The following is a 21,113-nucleotide window of genomic DNA, read 5'->3' on the forward strand; positions in this document are numbered from 1 at the left end:
TAAATGAACAAATCATTTAACTGAATGTTATAACGCAGTTCCATCACTACACAAATACATTGGTTGTCAATCCGATCAAAACTCTAAACCCTAAAGCGAATGTTGAGCATTTGATACTGCATAGAATTATTTAAATTTAGAATCGTATGTTGCATTTAATCATGCATTGAACATGAATTTAAATTTGGAATCATAATGTTTTGGATTTGAAATTAGAATCACATTTTGTACTTGATTCTGCATTGAATACTGATTTAAATTTAGAATCGGAATAACAGTTGAATTTTTCCAATAGTTATTACCCGACTGCCAAGGAAGGGTTATGTTTTTCGCGCGTATCTTGTATGTTTGTCTTTCTTTATTTGATCCGATCTAACAAACGGCTGGATGAATTTCAACAATTAAGGTGTCATTATATTTGTCTCTATGACCCGAGTGTCCTTAGATAGGTGTTAGTAAAAAAAAGTCAAAATGGCGGATTTTTGGCGCGAAATAGTAACACATTTAAAAAAAAAAGTTAACTGAACCTATCGAGTAGGGTATCAAATGAAAGGAAATTATACGGAGATTATAAAAACATATTTGTATATATATAAAACAGCAAGGTGACTGACTGACTGACTAACTAAATTACTTTTTCATTTTTCAGAAATCAACGTAAAGCCTAAACCAAGGACCTTACAGTTCTGAAATTTTGCACATAGGTTCTCTATATAGCGTGAATAAGTACTAAGAAAGGCCTTTTGGAAATTCTACCCTTAAGAGGGTAAAATAGGGGAAAACAGTTTTTTTGAAATCCTTTAATTTTGAAGCAACTACTATAAAATTTTGTATTTGGCTTTCTGGATAGGAACAAGGACGCACTTATTTACCCCGCTCCGAAAAATCAACCCCGTAGAGGGTAAAATAAGGGTTAAAAGTTCATTTGAACAATCGTCAATTTTGAAGCAAACACTATGAAATTTTGTATCAGGCTTGTTGGATAAAAATAATGAAATTCTACCACTAACGAGGTAAAATAATGACCAAAAGTTTGATTTACTAAAGTTATATATTTTATAGATCGAAAATGGTGGATTTTTTCGCGAAATAGTAACACGTTTTAAAAAAAGTTAACGAAACCTATCGAGTGGCGTGTCAAAATAAAGGAATTTAAGAGGAGATTACACATACATTATATATATATCTTATATATAAAATTCTCGGGTTAGTTACCGTATTCCTCCGAAACGGCTTCACCGATTTTCACCAAATTTTATATACATATTCAGTAGGTCTGAGAATCGGTCACTATCTATTTTGTTTTTACCCCTAAGTGATAAGGGTTGTTCACCCTTAACATTTTTTTATTATATGGCAACACAACGTTTGCCGGGTCAGCTAGTACATAAATACTCCTATATACACATCGAGATGACTGTCTGACTAAAGTCTGAATGAGTTGCTGTGCCAGAGATCAACGCAAAGGGAAACTGCTGAACTTAAGCGTGCTGGAATTTTAGTGCAGCCTTTTGGTGCAGTCGGGTTTTTGATTTTTTAAATTAATAACTTGTTTCATTGATAGTCATTGATAGTTGTACGTGTAATCCCGAATTACGTGATTTTGAAACCCTTTAGTAAATCGACTGATCTTATTCGACAGACAATCAGACTTAAGTATTTAAATTACCATTTAAAATGTAAATATTGACATCTGAAAGATAAAATTTATTCTAATAAATATTTTTATTATCTGGTGCGTGTACATACAAATGGTCCACCACACTATACTATACCTTAAAACTTCTTAAATAATATATTTTTATGAATCACCGCTTACAAAGCGAGTCGTACTGTTTCCGACCAATATATTATGCAGCTTTCTTTTTTTTTTTTTTGTTTACGAGGGGGAAACCTTCAAAACGTACCCGGAGCCGTGGGAGCGACACAGGGTTATGTCGGATTCTTACCGCACTAAAACCCCCCGGTGGCCGTCCTCAGCGTTGCCAAGAGGACTCCGGGATCTCCTACGGAACGCAACCGGAGTCCTCTGAACGCCTAGGTGAGCTTCAGGACTCACCACACCACATAGGCATCGTGGTGTAATGTGGCCTAAAACCATAATTTAAGGTCTTTGGCTGTTTCGGAAATATAAAAGAGGTCTCTCAAAAAGGCAAAATTTTAGGATTAAACTTCTACCCATTAGCAGAGCTTTTATATATGAGCTCATTACAAGCTTAGTAGTATGGATTGGATGTAATCAGATAAATGTTTATTTGGTAACGAGGTTGCAGTGATCAATGTGGTCATGTTAAACAGTGCGTTATTTGCAACTCTATGTAATTATCCCCACCGAGTTAGTGTACAATTGTTAGTATTTAGATAGACTGTAAGCTCATTATTATTATGCAATGTAGTAACCAACTACAATAAGCTAAACATAAGTGATACGTGGAGGTAATCAACTACAATTGGCTAAAAATAAGTTACACATAGTGGTAACCAATTACAGTCGGCTAAATACAAGTTACACCTAGTTGTGACCAATTACAGTCGGCTAAATACAAGTTACACCTAGTTGTGACCAATTACAGTCGGCTAAATACAAGTTACACCTAGTTGTGACCAATTACAGTCGGCTAAATACAAGTTACACCAAGTTGTGACCAATTACAGCCGGCTAAGCATAAGTTACACCTATTGGTAACCAACTACAATTGGCTAAAAATAAGTAACACATAGTGGTAACTTATACCAGTCGGCTAAATACAAGTTACACCAAGTTGTGACCAATTACAGTCGGCTAAATACAAGTTACACCTAGTTGTTACCAACTACAATTGGCTAAAATAAGTTACACCTATTGGTAACCAACTACAATTGCCTAAAAATAAGTTACACATAGTGGTAACCAATAACAGTCGGCTCAACATAAGTTACATCTAGTGGTAACCAATTACAGTCGGCTAAATACAAGTTACAACTCGCCACCGGAGTCCTCTTAGCGCGTTGTCCCGTCGGGCTCCGTCCAGGTGAGCATGTCGCTCGCCACACCGTCTGTTGTACACGACGGTATGCGACCACACATACCGCCGTCCTTCCCGGGGTTGCTTGCTGGACGGTTCGAGCTCCCACTCTTGCCGCTCGCAACACCGGAAGCCCCTTTTAGTCGCCTCTTACGACAGGCAGGGGATACCGTAGCCCTATTCTGGTCCCGGAACTACAGGGACAATACATAAGCTACACCTAGCGGTAAACATTTACAGTTCGCTAAGCATAAGATACATGTAGTGGTAACTAATTACACCTAGTTTTAACTAAAGTAGGCAATGGGTAATTTGGATCTTTACTGTGATAATACAAACGATAAAAAAATACACTCTTATAGAGAACTGATACCTTATACCTGAGAACTCAATCAAAAACTCAGCATAATGATTATTGCTTGTTCTCGGAAAGATTAGAAATTGAAATTGAAATTTCTAGGAAATGGGCCGACAAATAAAAGACCAAATTTCTATATAATACCTGAAATAATAAGTTAAGAGCCGTGGACTGGATTCCTATTGAAGCAACTGGGGCACGGTTCACAATAGACAAACCTCCTACAATAGAATAGCTGCTTCAGGTATCATCTTTCATTAGGGTGTTGTTCTTTTGCCCCCATTTCTAGAAATTATGGCAAAATTTCAATTTTAGTATTACTTTACTTTGTAAGGTTTAATCAAAGGTTTTAGTAAGAAGCATTTAATGTCATGTTCTGTTTATTATTCTTCTCAGAAAGACTTTTCATATAATACGCATATCATGAGGGTGCAAGTAAAGTAATTGGTCCGCCATATTAGTTCGTCATATTGGACTTAGAATGACGTCACTTCTAAGCATGCATTGTCATGCATACCAAACAATTGTCGCAGCCTATTGTCAGTAACAGTCAATGACTATTGTCGACTGTTGTTGATTGTTGTCGACTGTCTCCAACGAATGTCACGGACTGTTGTCTAAGCGACGACTACTGTACGCTTACCATGAGTTTTTACGATTTGACAAATATGACTGTTTTGGTATTTGTTTACGTATTTGCCCATACAAATTCCAATCAGCGCCCCTAGTGGATTGTAACAGAACTATAGTGTCAGTAACGTCACATTAAATGTCTTAATTGAAAAAATGGCGCTTTATGTTTTGTCTCTCTTTTTTGCGAACATGTGAGGTAGACAAAAATACTTGATCACTTACTTATTGTTACGATTACTCAGTCTACTAAGCAAACGGAACAGAATAATGGATTGAGTAAACGTAACGTAAAATTGTGGGATGTTTTGAAAACTCATGGTAAGGGTACTGTTGATTACGGAAGTAATAAAAGCGATAATAGACAACAACCCTAGCTGACGACAAGTTATTACAATCGCCGATCGTGTAATAGTTATATCTCTGTCTAATAAGCAGAGTTAAGCGCTGCTGTGTTCTGGTTTGAAGCGTGTGGTATGGAGACATACTTTTTCGAGACGTTCCAGCTTAATTGTCATGGGTAGCGGCGAATCTGTGCACGACCTCAGGTAGGAATATCTAATCCTATCTGAAGTTGAATACAGTCCATGGGCGGCAGTAGCCACTAACCATCTGGTGGACGGCATGCATCTGCTACTCCTATATTATAAACAATATTAGTTCATTGTTTGTGTGTACTTAAATATAAAACACCCTAAACTACCCTTATAAATATGTGGTACCAAATCGAACCTTTAATTAACCAAGTAGCGGAATGTTTGACAGTTTAACTAATTTGAATTGTTCCTGTTTTCAGCGTAAAGCCTGATTGACAGCAAGATTGACAGAATCTAAACCCTTTTTTAATTAATCCGACATGGGTATAAACCGCTGCCATTCAAAACACTTTTAGATTTTATAAACCAAAAAATATATTTTTTTTATATGGAAACATTGCTTAAAACACCCTGGAATTTGATTTAGGAGGGGATTGGTCACACCATTGGTGTTGTAAAAAATTGTAGCAAGATTAAACTTGTATGAATAAAGAATAGTAAAATCCTTTGTGGTACGATTTCTAAGGATTGCCATTCTTATTTCAGTCCCACTGCTGGGTACGAGTCTCCTTTCAGAATGAAAGAGGTTTAGGCCATTCAGCGCACTGGCCATATGCGAATTGGTAAACTTCACGCACTGTTAGAATTCTTAAATGAAGTTTCATTTAAGAATTCTCAGGTGTGTAAGTTCTCACAATGCTTTCATTCATCATCGAAAATTATAACTAATTTCTAAAAGGCACATAACTTATTAAATAATAGGAGCCTGGAATTCGAACCTCGGACTTTCTGACTGGGAGGACGTTCAAACCACTAGGCTATCACTACCTTTTATATTGTTACTAGCTAACCCGGCAAACGTTGTGTTGCCATATAAATAAAAAAAAATTAAGGTTGAACAACCCTTATCACTTAGGGGTACGAAAAATAGATAGTAGCTAATTCTCAGACCTACTGAATATACATATAAATTTGGTGAAAATCGGTAAAGCCGTTTCGGAGGAGTACGGTAACTAACATTGTGACACTAGAATTTTATATATAAGATTAATCTGAAAGTCTTATTTTACTTTTAAATCGCATTGAATAATTCACAAAGCTTTTATTATTACCATTAAATTCCCTAGAACAAGTATGCGCTTTTTTAATATTCATACAACAGAATATGAGGTCGCTAAACCTACATATGAGTTGATAAAAACAACGACTCGGAATATCCCAGCCTTAGATGAGTAAAATACATAGATTGATCACTCGTAACAAGAACGTGTAACCAGTTTTGAGAATTGAAATTGTTGCGTCAATAAAGTGTTGCCAAGTCTGCGTTCTAAAATGTCCCTAAAATATTTGTAATACTTATTTATCAATCATGTAAATTACGTTTAGTTATTTATACGTAGATTTTTCTAAAAATATTTTTATAATTGTCAAGAATTCAAACAATAAATGATAAAATCATCCTTTTGTAATTTTAATTTCAAGGCGGTGAAGTATCTTTGTAGTTTACTTATCAAAGATCCCAGCTGATAACTTTTTCAGCTCCAAAGCGCAATATGTTACGCTTTATTTACTGCGGACGATAAATTTACTTTTATGACTGTCTTATTTTCACAAGAAAGGTGAAAGGACCATCGGAGGATCGGAATCTCCCTTTTTATTCGAATTCGTCATCGTCTATAAACAATTTTATTGGATATTGGCGTCCGGAATTTTCCAGAAACCTCGGCTAATGTTGCACAATGACATGTTGACAGATTTTGAAATTTCCTTCTATAATGTAGGCGCGCGTGGCTGCTTTAGACCGAGAACGCACTGTGGTTAAACGCAGACTGAATAAAAACACAAAACGCTAAAACGCATACGAACACGCACTGCGGTTTTCTTTTGGCTTAATTTTATTTCAGTCTCATGATGGATTTCAGGCGAACAGCACGTGTTGTGGGGTTAGTTTCATCACTTGCCCATCGAGACTGAAAAAAACCCAATGTTATTTACAACTATAGATATGTTACCTGCCCACTAAACAACACAAAAAGTGAGCGAAACGTGAGCACATTAATACACAAATGCACGTTTTTCATTTTGCTTACTTGATATTTTATAAGTGACTGAGCTATTGGAACAATGTGATAAAAAAGACAACTAGTGTTTGCGTTTCAAGATTCATTCATACGTAAATATCTACGTAAATTTTGCTTCTCTATCACTACTTGTGTCTATCGTCATGGCGTCCGTTGGTGACGTCACGGTGGAAATTGCTAAGTAAAGTTCAAGGGGTACGGTGATACGTGTAAGGTCTGACGTCATTCTGCGATTAATATTGCAGACAATGTGGCCGTCTGTTGTATTTTACGAGTATACTTTTATTTTATTGAAAATATTATTAATTTTAAAGTATTTTAATAAATTGATTTATTCTTTGTTTAATATTCTCGTCCTGACTGTTATCGTCGAATCAATTATTAATGGCATTAATATTATTATCATCATCAACATTATTGTACTTCTGTTGGGGACAGGTTTCTTCCCAGAATGCAATGTGGAGGACACAAATAGAATATTAGTAGATTTAACACATTTTTGAGGACTTTTCTTAAAGTTGTTGAAGGTCGTAGAGTGGTTAAGTTTTTGAAGGTGGTAGAACCTTATGTGGTTCGACTCCGGTGGCACCACCGCCACACCTATTTCTGCCTAATAACAACAGTGTTAGGCGCTGCTGTGTTCCGTTTTGAAGGGTGTGGTAAGGGAGACATACTTTTCCGAGGCGTTCCAGCTTAGTCCTCAGGGGTAGCGGCGCATCTGTGGCCGACCTCAGGTAGGAATATCTAATCCTATCTGGGGCTGATTACGGATGTCCATGGGTGGCAGTAGCCACTTATCATCAGGTGGACTGCATGTTCGTCTGCTACTTCTATATTATAAAAAAAAAAGTTGTCTCAAGCGTGTTGGTTTCCTCACGACATTTTCGTTTACCGTTAAAGCAAGTCATATATACATTATTTAAAATGCATAACTGATAATTTATTGATATTGGTTATAGATACAGTGCTTGTATTTAAGAGAACCATCCATAAATCCTTCATCGAGTCTCTGCACCACTAAGCAGGACGGAATTTAAATTCCTGTCGTTGAAACCTTTTAAAATCCGTGCTTCTAAAGCAGTTTTAAAACTAACAGTCTATATATCACCCGCGATGCAATGTTTGTAAACGATTATCTTAAACGCTTCTTAAGGCAATTTGTAATATATTATATCAAAAAATATACAATATCAACCTACGATCATGTAGCACTTCTTCAACATTAAAAATCATAGATTTGAATATAAGAAAGCAATGGTATGTTAAGCAAATCTTAGGGTGTAAAATTCGGCCGCCCCTGTACAGGTTCGAGGTTCGAATCCAAGCATGCACTTCTATATTTTCAAAGTTTTGTGCGTATTATAAATTATTATTTGCTTTAACAGTAACAAAATATCGGCCGGAAACCTATAACTGTCAATAGATTAAGCGAAAAACGTCGAAAAATAACGGTTTCTTGTATGGCGATCCTTATTTATTTTCAACTTTTATTTTTATTTTTAGACTTTGTTGTTATAGGGGCTACCCCTATACATACTCTGTATAAATTTCAAGTTTTTTTTTCCATTGCGGTTCATGAGATAGAGCCCTGTGACAGATAGACAGATGGACAGACGGCCAGGCGGACGGACAGCGGAGGCTTAGTAATAGGGTTCCGTATTTTTCCTTTAGTTACGGAACCCTAAAAAAATAACAAGATGGACTCCTCATTTCCCTAATTTGACGTCATTGCAAAAATACGTAGAGTTACATTTCTAGGAAGGAGCTTGAAATATTTATTAAAACTCTCATTGAAGAAGCCTGTACAAATAATTTGTACAAATTTGCTGACATCTAAAGATATTTACTAACCGTAGTTCATCATCCTAAGTAAACACAATTGTAATTACTGTGTACAATAATTTCTGTTGGGAATACACGAGATGTTAAGGAAATGAAGGAAAAATTACCTGAAGTGCGTGGGGGTATACAAGAATTAATTTTACAAAAAGTGCTATAGAACAAGATGTTACTTTAATTTCGTAGATTATTTTTTTATAATACAGAAGTAACGAACAAGCCTTTAGTCTACTTGATGGTGATTGGCTGCTCCCATCCACGAACTTCGTAATCAACTCAGTACCCTTACCAGGAGTTTTTACGTTTCGACAAATATGACTGCCCCTACAAATTCCAATCAGTGCCCCTAGCGGATCGTGTCAGAACTAGGAAATCGTATGGGCCAATACGTAAACAAATACCAAAACAGTCATATTTGTCGAAACGTAAAAACTCCTGGTAAGGGTACAGCACGCACGATTGACTTTTTGAAGTTATGTGTATATTACAAATTAATTAGCACTTGCATTAACCCTAACGATAATTATAGTTTAAAAACTAAAAACCACGCTAAAATCGCACAAGGAAAATCATTAATCCTGATTCCCGACGATTCTGATGAGCAGAATGGAATAAAATTATTAAAATCGTGTATTGTCATCGGTTCTTGATAAATGTTCAAAAAATCGAATTTAGATTCCGTTACATACATACAGGTCAAGCTAATAAAAGCATGGTAAAAACATCGCGAGGACACTTGAGCGATCTTAAAAAAATCTCAAAAGTGAACTCTTCTCACTCTTGGCCAGCGTGGCGGACCATGGCCTAATTCTTCTCACTCTCAGAGCACACACGTGCCCAGCAATGGTATAAGTAAAGGATTAATAATGATGAGTTTATCGAAAACAAATTATACAAATCACTAAAAGTCCATTGAACTCAAAAACAATTGAAAATATTTGCATATTATTGAAATAGGTACACAAAAATTTGCATTACAAAAGATTATTTTCACTGATATTGAAAATAAACACGGGTTGAAAGGGATTTCGTTAATCTGCGCTCGGAAAAGTAGTGTATTTCAATTTCATTTCAATTGGAACAAATTATTTCACTAGACGCTAATAAACTTTTAATGACTACAGAAGTACAATTACAAATTTTATTTGTACTTCCTCTAAATCAATTAATATACAAGAAAAGTTTCTATACGACTGTTTTTATTGAAAATAGTATAATGAACAAGTTATTTTTTGTAGGCTTGTATGATATTGTATATATATATATATACATGGTATATATGATATACTTACCATGGATAGATGAAAGCGTAATATCATCGTAATTACAAAAGGTTTAATTAAATCGGGTTTCTCTGCATTATGGGTAAAGAATAATTCACTAACCCTTATAAGGTAAAAGTACTTATTCAATCAGGAACCAAGCCATTTTATTTTACGAGCGACATATAAAATGAAACGATATTTGACTGAAGACAATCTATTGCACTGAAAATATTTCATCATTATTCAACATATTTTATAAATAAAATAAACGCGAAGAATCGATAACATTTATTTGGGAATACGGTTGAAAATATCTTTTGTGATTGTGACGTATGAATATATCTTAAAATTATTTCTTTCATTATTACCTATATTTTGATAAAATATACGCGAAGAATAGATGACATCTTTTCTTTAATGTGGTTAAAATATCATTCTGGCAAGACTAAAACTTAAAATATTGTACACTCATGCATCAAAACGAATATCAATATTCAATATTAATTTCAAGCTAAATTGTCCTGAAGATGAGCGAAGCTTATACATTGACGTTTTCCTTTTAATTACGTCTATATTACTGACAAGTTAATGAACAAATTAATATAGCCATCTGTTGTATATCGCGGAAATTGCAAGGTAAGGGGAACTTATAACAGCGTGTATGAAGGTTCATCTATGTTGTTTGATAAAATTATAATGAGAAATACGAAATAGGCTCTCAGATTTTTTTGCTTAAAGATCAAATTTTTGTTCCCAGGCAGTATTAGATTAATCTCGGTATTAATGTAAAAAAAAATGCGTATCAAAGATAAAAAATTGAAAATTTCTAGTATGAAGCAATTTTCAAATCTTAGATTGGCAATACACTGGATTGGATTGATTATTAAAAACGGGCGTAAGAAAAAAATACTTACATTACTAGTAAAATAATGCAGTAGTAAAAACCCAGGTGTTTTTATGGTACGACGGGTAGGAAAGGATGGGGTAGAATCAGGTAGTAGACGGGCACCTACCACCGCCACCCGTATTCATAGATTTAAGCAAATTCCGGTTTTTGCTGGAAAGGTATGGAGCCACCACGTCAGTCCTCAAGAGTGGCAACACATTTGTCGCTTTCAGGTGGAATCTATTCCGTATATATATAACTCAAAGGTGACTGACTGACATAGTTATCTATCAACGCACAGCCCAAACCACTAGACGGATCGGGCTGAAATTTGGCATGCAGGTAGATGTTATGACGTAGGCATCCGCTAAGAAAGGATTTTCATCAGTTCTACCTCCAAGGGGATAAAATAGAGGATAAAAATATTACTCCGTAACGCGAGCGAAGCCGCGGGAAAAAGCTCGTTCCATATAAAGTTAGTCACAGATCCAGAGTTAATCCATGAGCGGCAGTGATCACTTACCATCATGTAAGGAAGCTTTAAAACGAGCTAAGATATGTAGGTATCCTAGATTTTGAATGATTATTCAGAAAATTTATTTGTGTACAAAAATATGCCAAATGATAAAATAATTACTATTTATAAATGCAGGCAAGGTAGGCGAATCGGAATAGAAATAAAGCTTATTCTAAAATAATTAGCATGTGACCTTTAAAACTTCCTTGTCTCATTGAAACAATGATAGATTAGGTTAAATTTTGATTAAGGCTGAATTTCAGAATGATGATTGTGATTTTATAATGATAACATTAGATGGTTAAATGAAATGATTATAGGATATATATACATTTCTACAGTTCTTTCATGTATTAGTAATTTATAGAAATACCTAAAGTTATCACCGCCACCACAATTTATACCATTTATTTTAAAACATTCATCATCATCAACTCATTATCGCCGCACTACTGGGCACGGGTTCTCATAATGAGAAGGATGAGGCCATAGTCCACCGCGCTAGCCAAGTGCGTATTCGTAGACTTCACATACGTTTGATTTTTTTATAAATCTCTGTTTCCTCACGATGTATTCCTTCACCGTTTAAGCAAGTGACAATTAATTTCTAATACGCACATAGTTTTGAAAAATCAGAGGAGCGTGCCTGGTATTTGAACCTCGGACCCCTCGATTGAGAGGCCGAGTTTCTTAACCACTAGGCTATCACTGCTTTGCTATCAAAACATTACTATTGTGTAATGTGTCGAAAATAACTGTGTAATAGAAATGTGTCGAAGAAGTGAAAATACACGTAAAAGTACTTAATATTATTTTATAAAAAGTACAAGAGATTTAACATAAAAAAGTAAGATCCTAATATATATCTCATATTTTGTACTGTCAGTCATATTATGTTTTGTTAAAGTTACTTTAGTACTTAATAATTTAAGTTACTATTATGTCGCCAGTTATTTTTTTAGAACTTGGCTTGACACACTCCCGCGTGTCTAAATGTGTATCATGTTTGATACCCATATATTCTATGGCATGTAAGAACGAAGTTTCAAATGCCATACGTTATGATGGTGTCAATGCTATATTTAGCATACTTAATGTGACCACACGTACGGGCTTTAATGGGACTGTCCCGTTTTTAGCTTCTTTGTTCTCGTGTCCCAAAAACAGTGGGAAAATGCTCTGTTTAACTAAAACTGAAACATTCTCGATTAGTTAGTGATACAGAAAAGTTATATACAGGAGGATCTTTTTTAATGTCAAGTGGCGGAAGTATCCATTTTAGAGACTTTTAGTCTTCACAATTTTTTTTTCGTCAACTAATTCCTTATCGGGAGAGTCGCGAAACTAGTAGGTACGTTACTTAAATAAAATGTATATAAAAAGTACATTTTCAATTTTTTACCCAAAATCTATCGCTAACACACCAAAGGTTTTAAAGTTAAATAAAAATTGTCAATATAACTATTTTATCAAAATTTACGTCATTCTAGGCAATAGGAATTGCCCTAGATTACCGATATACCTATAGCTGGCTTATTTTAATATGTTTAGTCTGTTCCAAGCGCCATCCTAAATCAAATTGTTGTTGAATATTCATGAAGTGAAGAAGTTTGAAGGCCGTAAAGCACTGTTAAGTAGATTTTCATTGCAAACCACTTGAAGAAACCTACTTGAGATGTTAAATCCAGGTCAAGCAAATAAATAGCTACTTTAAACAAATAAATAAACAACAATGTTAGTAATTGGTGTTGATAATGTAATCATGAAGCTTTATGAAGTACGCTACTTAAGGCGGTATCGGAATCTTCCATTATTATTAATGGATAGGTCAAATCTTTTGTCTAACGAAGATGGTCATTTGACAATTTTTGCATACTAAAAGTTGTAAAATTTCTGTCATTGGTTACCTTGAGTTAATAACAATATTTTTACAGAAAACTTCTGAGTAACATAATTTACTCGGCATATTTAAATAAAGTATGCTAATGTTCGCACCATATTGTCATGCTTGGTAGACAATGTATGTAATTTTAGAACCCTTTGTGTTTCAATTCCGGCGGCACCACCGCTACACCTCTTTCTACCTAATAGCAGCAGTTTTAGGCAGTGCTGTCTTCCGTTTTGAAGGGTGTGGTAAGGGAGACAGACTTTTCCGAGGCGTTCCAGCTTAGTCCCCAAGGGTAGCGGCGCATCTGTGGCCGGCCTCAGGTAGGAGTATCTAATCCTATCTGGGGTTGATTACAGATGTTCATGGGCGGCAGTAGCCACTTACCATCAGGTGGTGGTTCGGTTTGCACCATTTTTATTCCACATCTTGCACGTCCGTGGCAAGATGCCACGGACGTGCAAGATGTGGAATAAACTTCCTTCTGAGGTATTCTCGGAGCGTGTCATTTACAATTATAAGTCAAATCAAACGACACATCATAATAATATGTTAAAAGCCGTTAAGCCGTTTGGTCCGTATGACGCTACAAAGAATGAGATATAAGTACATCCATACAATAAATAAATATTATCCTACGTAGTCGAGTAAAAGGGCCACATTAAGGAACATTAATTTAGAGAATTGATAAAGCTTCGCAATTTCGCGTGTATGTACCATATGTACTATTTTTTGGTTGAATGTAACAAAAGAAAATTAATCTCAACTAACACGCAAAGAGGAAATAAAGAAATATTCAAGACAACCTCCAGATACAAAAGATAATTTGTCGAACAAAAAAAGGAAAGTAATTATTCTGAAATAGGCAATACGTTTTTAGGGTTCCATACGCGAAAAGTAAAAACGGAACCCTATTATAATATTAAGACTCTGTTGTATGTCCGTCTGTTACAGGACTATCTCGGGAAACGGTAAAAATAGACACTTGAAATTTTCTCAGAATATGTATAATTGTGGTCGCTATAACAACAAATACTAAAAATAAAAAATCTTAAAAAATAAATGGGTGTCGTCATAAAGAAACCGCTATTATCCGATGTTTTTCGCTTTATCTACTGAACCGTAATAGACAGTTAAAACTTCCACAATGCATTCGCTTCTTTGGCTGCTAGAACAAATTAACAATTACTAAAAATAAAAAAACAAATTAAAATTTTGTGGCACGGAACCCTTCGTCTGCGAGTTCGATTTGCACTTGGCCATTTTTTTAATTCGTAGCTATAATTGAAATTGCCGAGTGTGAGCCGCTCGTAGATGGTCTACGTAAGCGCTACGAATGTGCTACGTAATTAGCGTTACGACGATATATGAATGGGTTTTCTTGTTAGAATTTCTTTAAATATTTATAGAGGAATGTTAAGAGGTTTCATAAAACGGATGCTATTCCATTGCTGGGAATTGTATATAAATTAAAAATAATAATAAACATAAATTTACATAATGTTGAAATTATTATTACAATCATCAAGGAATTGATATTCCACTGCATAGGTCTACTCTTAGAATGAGAAGGATTCTCATAAGAGTGTTTCACATAGGACAAGTAATTAAAACTAAAATTGTGGTAAGGAAGACATATTTCTCTTAACGTTCCAACTTAGTTCTCTTGGGAAGCTACGCATCTGTGACCAACCTTAGGCAGAAAACTCATCTTATATGGGCTTGACCACAGACTTTCATGGTCCACTGTAGCCATTTACCATCAGATGGACCGAATACTCGTCTGCTAATACTTTTGCAAGGCGTTTCAGCTTAGTCCTCAGGGGTAGCGGTGCATCTGTGGCCGACCTCAGGTAGGAATAACTAATCTGATCTGAGGTTGATTACAGATGTCCATGGGCGGCAGTAGCCACTTACCATCAGGTGGACTGAATATTCGTTTGCTACTTCTATATTACAAAAAAAATGTGAGCCGTCACGGGACGCCTGGCAGATGTGAAACATCGACATTATTTTGTAAAAGTAATATGCAGAAAAGAACATATTGTGATAGGAACTAAATATGTCGTAATGATAAAATAAAATATTACGATTTTTTTCCAGATAACGATGACTATTTATTGAATAAACATTTATTTTCATTAAATAGAAAAATTTAAGAATTTATTTCAAATCGTGACTACTTAATTCGTTTAATCGCATTAATTTAAGCGCACGGCATGCGTCGCCACGCTAGAAATCGGATTTACGTGCGGCTATAGATGTTTCACATCAAAAATGTAATTTATGAAGTGTCGCCATTTTTATGTCACTATACAGTATTACTCATTTATTAGGTCGCTTATTTTCATAAATCAAAGCTCGAAATTGCAATTAATCATATCTCAAATGTATTCTTATTGTGAACGTGAATTATTGATGATATCAGGTTTTCTGTTATTTTGTGGAGCAACGAGTTTTGTGATAAAAGATGAATGACATTTTCATAGAAGCTTGCTTTTGTTAGTGAGTTTATATGCTTTGTGTATATTTTGATAATAAACGCTTTCTACACTCACAGCCCCACACTAGGATTCCCTGTATCGTGGGTGCCATGAACACACACAAAGACGAATTCCCAAACACCCAGACCCAGAACAGATATCACAATTCATCATTCAGATATCTGTCTGGTCGGGGATCAATCCCGGAAACCTGTGCACGTCAGACCGGTATGGTGACCGCTCCGCCGCGCGGGTCGTTGATAACCCGTGATATTTTTGGTGATTACACTGGCAACGTTTATAAAGTAATTCATAGATATATACTATATGAACTTCGCGTAGGTACTTAAAATTTACTTAAAATCAATACTATTAATAAATAGCCTAGTGGTTAAGAAACGCGACCTCTTGATCGAGAGGTCCGAGGTTCAAATCCCAGGCACGCACCTCTGATTTAACAAAGTTATGTGCGTATTAGAAGTTAATTATCACTTGCTTAAACGGTGAAGGAAAACATCGTGAGGAAACCTGCATACCTGAGAATTCTTAAAAAAAAAAAAAAAAAGTTTTCGAAGGTATGTGAAGTCTACCAACACGCACTTGGCCAGCGCGGTGGACTATGGCCTATCCTTCTCATTCTGAGAGGAGACCCGTGCCCAGCAGTGGGACAATAATGGGTTGATGATGAATACTATTAATACTACTTAAGTACTAGTGTGAAGCAAAAATTTATTCAGTTGTTAGAGAGTCGAGATTATATTTTTAAAAGGCATATCAATTTGTAAATTATTTGTTGGTTGCATAAAAAACAATATACTAGTGTTAGTATTTTGCTCACGAATACTCAAAGTATAAAACCACGACAACCTACTAATTTTCATAAATGCATTAAATTAATTAATTAATTACTACTACTAATAATGAAATTATTTAACATTAATTGTATACCTGACAAGGTGGAATATAGCGCACTATATGTAACTTTTTAATGCCTGTGTTTTAATACCTGTATTCACAAATAAAGAGTTTTGATTTGATTTGATTTGAATTGATTTAATTAAAATTTGGGAGACTATTTGAAATGTAGAACTTTTAGTATAGGTTCAGGTTAAAATTGTTCCAGAAAGGATCCATTAAATTTCAAATTTATTTTTAAAGAAACTTCCTCTGAAAATTATCAATTCAATAAGTCATAAACAAATGACTTTTTCAACTCCAAACTCTTTGTAGTGCTGTTACAAAGGATATTTTGTATAAATGAATTTGGTATAAAAATATTGGAATTGTACCTAGAAGGACCAAATTTAATTATAGTGTGAACTATGACGTCACAACTCACATGTTAATAAATAAGAATTTTATTGTTATTCTTCAAAAGTATACTTATTATTCATCCCCACATCTCCACTTACACCACAGACTAGAATAAAACTTACAAAAGTAAAATACCTAACTTGATTTCAGCTTGGAATTACATTTTCAATTTTCTGTCTGACACCTACACAATTTCCATTTCATTGCTGAGTCTGGATCTGTCTCCGTAATTAGAGTTCTGGGGACCTGGAGACTTGGTACTTTTAATACTAATAATGTTCTATTCTAATAACATTTGTTTCTTTCTTTTATTTTTCTGTTTTTCTCACTCTGGAAATAAAATGAAAAATATATACGTGTTCAGTTGGAGGACTGTCAGAAATGAGGTTCATTAATCTTGGACCTGGAGACTGGTACTTTTAATACTAATAATGTTCTATTCTAATAACATCTGTTTCTTTCTTTTATTTTTCTGTTTTTTTAACTCTGGAAATAAAATGAAGAATATACGTGTTCAGTTGGAGGAATGTTTATTAATCTTTGTTGTTAAATTGCAATGATGAGACAATCGTAATGTAACGTGTAATTTAAAACAAAAACACCTAAAAAACTATTTTAAATATTTTCACGCACTAAGTGTTTCTTAAAGAAGAAACGTTAATTTAAATTATTTAAAGCTAATCCTCAAGCAAGTATCTATGGGCACTTAAGATAAAACTTAAATCCTATCTGGGGTTGATTTTTTATATACTACTTACAGGAGTAGCAGACGAGCATACAGTCCACCTAGTCGGCTACTGTCGCCCATGGACGTCTGCAATGAAGCCCAAATAAGACTAAATTCCTGTTTGAGGACGGCTACAGACATACCGCTACTATCGAGGACTAAGCTGGAATGCCTCAGAAAACTGTCTTTCGCAGACCCTCATAGCTCTGCTGTTATCAGATCGAAATAAGTTTGACGGTGGTGCCACTGCGAACCACAGAGGGTTCTACCAACTTCAGATTAGTATTCTTTTTTACTATTCACATTTACTTTATTATAAAAACGCTGAACAATATCCTTTGTTTAACGACTTATAAAGACTAGAAAAAGACTTACAAAAGTAGTAATATTTCACTTAATTTCAGCTTGAAACCACATATTTAATTTGACTGCATGTTCGTTTCCTCCTCGTATATTATAAAAACGCTGAACAATATCCATTGTTTAACGTTGAGGGCGTTTATTTGAAAGTGACTAAAACATTGAGCGTCGTGCTTCCTGATTGGAGCACGCGTTGTTTGAATAGCTCTGTACACTTCACGCTCGCTCGCGCTGGCTTTCAATGAAACAGCTGGATATACCAAGTGAAGGAACGGTGTAAATTTAAATGAGGATTATCGAACCATATCCATATTAGTTATTCTGTTTTTAATACATATATATTATTGCCCCGCTTTGAAATGTTACTGATTTTAAATAGTATAAAAAACAAGAATAATAAAAATAAATGTAAATTCGAGATTTTTCGTAGCGCTTGCGAGTAAAACGCTATTTAGACGTGACTGTACTATAAGCAAGATATTTTTAATTTATGAATTAGGCATCTACAAATTATTAAATATTAGCTAGACCGGTCTTGATTTATAATATAAATTATGACGTCACATATTAATAAATTAGCATTGTGTGGTTATTATTCAAGAGTGTATCTTTATATTTTCCCATATTACGACTTATAAAGACTAGAAAAAGACTTACAAAAGTAGAAATATTTCACTTAATTTCAGCTTGAAACCACATATTTAATTTGACTGCATGTTCGTTTCCTACTTGTTTATTATAAAAACGCTGAACAATATCCATTGTTTAACGTTAACACGTTCCCTGCGGCACAGATTTTTCTGTACTTTCCATTACTGCGTTACGAGTTGTTTTAAACCTCGTCCTATATCCGACATTGTGGCGGCACGAGGCGTGTTAAATCCCACCGCCCGAAGGAGACTAAAATCCTTTTTTTGGCGCCAAATAAGACAAAATCGACGGCTTTTGTCTTGATTATTATTAACAATGAGTTGATTAACCTAAAACTGCTGCCGCCCTTGGTTAAATTCGTTACTTTAGATTCTATGGGTAAAATAAAATGTGGGTCTAATGCACCTCGGACCGCACTGAAAAATGGCAGGTTTCCATATAATTTAGTGATGGGAAAATAAATATCGATTTTATTTTATTGTTTTTATTTATCAACGTTATGGACAGAATGAATACAAAAAGGGGAAAAGTTATGGATGTTTTTCATTGAAACATTTCAGACAATAAGGTTTTTTGCAAACAGTGCATTCCGTGAGATTTTTTTTTTGGTTTTTTTGTCTGCCTCACGACATGTCAAGAATGTGCGGAGTTTTTCGTAGCATCCGACACATCTCTTCTTCTTTGGACCCTTATCGAGATGATGTGCTTTCTTTGCAGTGGATTCTGAAAAGTAGGAGCGAGTAGATTAGGGTAAAGAGTAATCGGAATACTCGGTAACGATTTTGCCTACGTTTCCTATATCAATAATGTAGCTACTTAACTTTTGTTTGAACCATAACAGGAAACGTATTTATCTATAATATAATTTCTTACTATACGGATATACGCCTAGCCTGCCAAGTCTCACTACTGGACTTTCACCTAGACAGAGTATATTTGTGACTTACCTGTTTTTGAAATATCTTCCTGTATTCTGATTCTGGTTCAGATTTTTCAACCGGTTTTTCTTCATCTTCCTCCATGATCAACTTTTTTCGGCAACGTTTCGACATGATAATTTTCAACATAAAGACAGCGGTCCTACTTCGTCGCTACGCAGCCTCGACTGCGTTGCACAACACTAACCACGTGAAGCTAGCGTGGGGTGCAGTACGAGGTGCGTGGGGAAACGTGGCGTTCCCAACCTCGTTCCGCACTGTGTTAGCATTATTATTTGTTCAGTGCGGTACGAGGTCTAACAAACCCGACATTAGGTTGGTGTACCATAGAACTAGGAATCAGTAGCACATCACAAACATATAGTTATCACTCTCCTACACTGAACCAGACGGAAGTTATGCCTCTCGCACCACAGAGAAGTTAAAGTTTTTTCTTACCGCTATAACGACCAGACATGGACGAGGTGTTTTAAGCCGCGTTCCGCAGCTAACGTGTTAAGGGCGTTTATTTGAAAGTGACTAAAACATTGAGCGTCATGCTTCCTGATTGGAGCACGCGTTGTTTGAATAGCTCTGTAAACTTCACGCTCGCTCGCGCTGGCTTTCAATGGAACAGCTGGATATAGGAAGTGAGGTAACGGTGTAAATTTAAATGAGGATTATCGAACCATATCCATATAAGTTATTCTGTTTTTAATACATATATATTATTGCCCCGCTTGGAAACGTTACTGATTTTAAATAGTATAAAAAACAAGAATAATAAAAATAAATGTAAATTCGAGATTTTTCGTAGCGCTTGCGAGTAAAACGCTATTTAGACGTGACTGTACTATAAGCACGATATTTTTAATTTATGAATTAGGCATCTACAAATTATTAAATATTAGCTAGACCGGTCTTGATTTATAATATAAATTATGACGTCACATATTAATAAATTAGCATTGTGTGGTTATTATTCAAGAGTGTATATTTATATTTTCCCATATTACGACTTATAAAGACTAGAAAAAGACTTACAAAAGTAGAAATATTTCACTTAATTTCAGCTTGAAACCACATATTTAATTTGACTGCATGTTCGTTTCCTACTTGTATATTATAAAAACGCTGAACAATATCCATTGTTTAACGCTAAGGGCGTTTATTTGAAAGTGACTAAAACATTGAGCGTCGTGCTTCCTGATTGGAGCACGCGTTGTTTGAATAGCTCTGTACACTTCACGCTCGCTCGCGCTGGCTTTCAATGGAACAGCTGGATATACGAAGTGAAGTAACGGTGTAAATTTAAATGAGGATTATCGAACCATATCCATATTAGTTATTATGTTTTTTAACATACAAATTTGTATAAACATTTTTTAAATATACTATTGCCCCGCTTAGAAATGTTACTGATTTTAATAGTATAAAAAACAAGAATAATAAAAATAAATTTAAATTCGAGATTTTTCGTAGCGCTTGCGAGTAAAACGCTTCATTTAGACGTGACTGTACTATAAGAACGATATTTTTAATTTATGAATTATGCACCTGAAAATTATTAAATATTAGCTAGACCGGTCTTGATTTATAATATAAATTATGACGTCACATATTAATAAATTAGCATTGTGTGGTTATTATTCAAGAGTG

General features: G+C 34.9%; 1 long non-coding RNA gene across 1 annotated transcript in view; it reads right to left on the reverse strand.

The window, feature by feature from the left end:
* Window positions 1–1,196: 1,196 nt before the first annotated feature.
* The window catches only part of LOC140745423 (uncharacterized), a 63,748-nt gene continuing 43,831 nt past the window's right edge, over window positions 1,197–21,113 (reverse strand). Inside the window, exon 3 of the long non-coding RNA XR_012102664.1 lies at window positions 1,197–1,490. This is a non-coding gene — a long non-coding RNA (uncharacterized LOC140745423). The remainder of the gene's footprint in view (window positions 1,491–21,113) is intronic.

The sequence above is a fragment of the Epargyreus clarus genome, unplaced genomic scaffold (genome assembly GCF_041222505.1).
Source record: "Epargyreus clarus isolate Ecla_fem2 unplaced genomic scaffold, WU_Ecla_fem_2.2 ptg000010l, whole genome shotgun sequence".
In the NCBI taxonomy this organism is placed as follows: domain Eukaryota; kingdom Metazoa; phylum Arthropoda; class Insecta; order Lepidoptera; family Hesperiidae; genus Epargyreus; species Epargyreus clarus.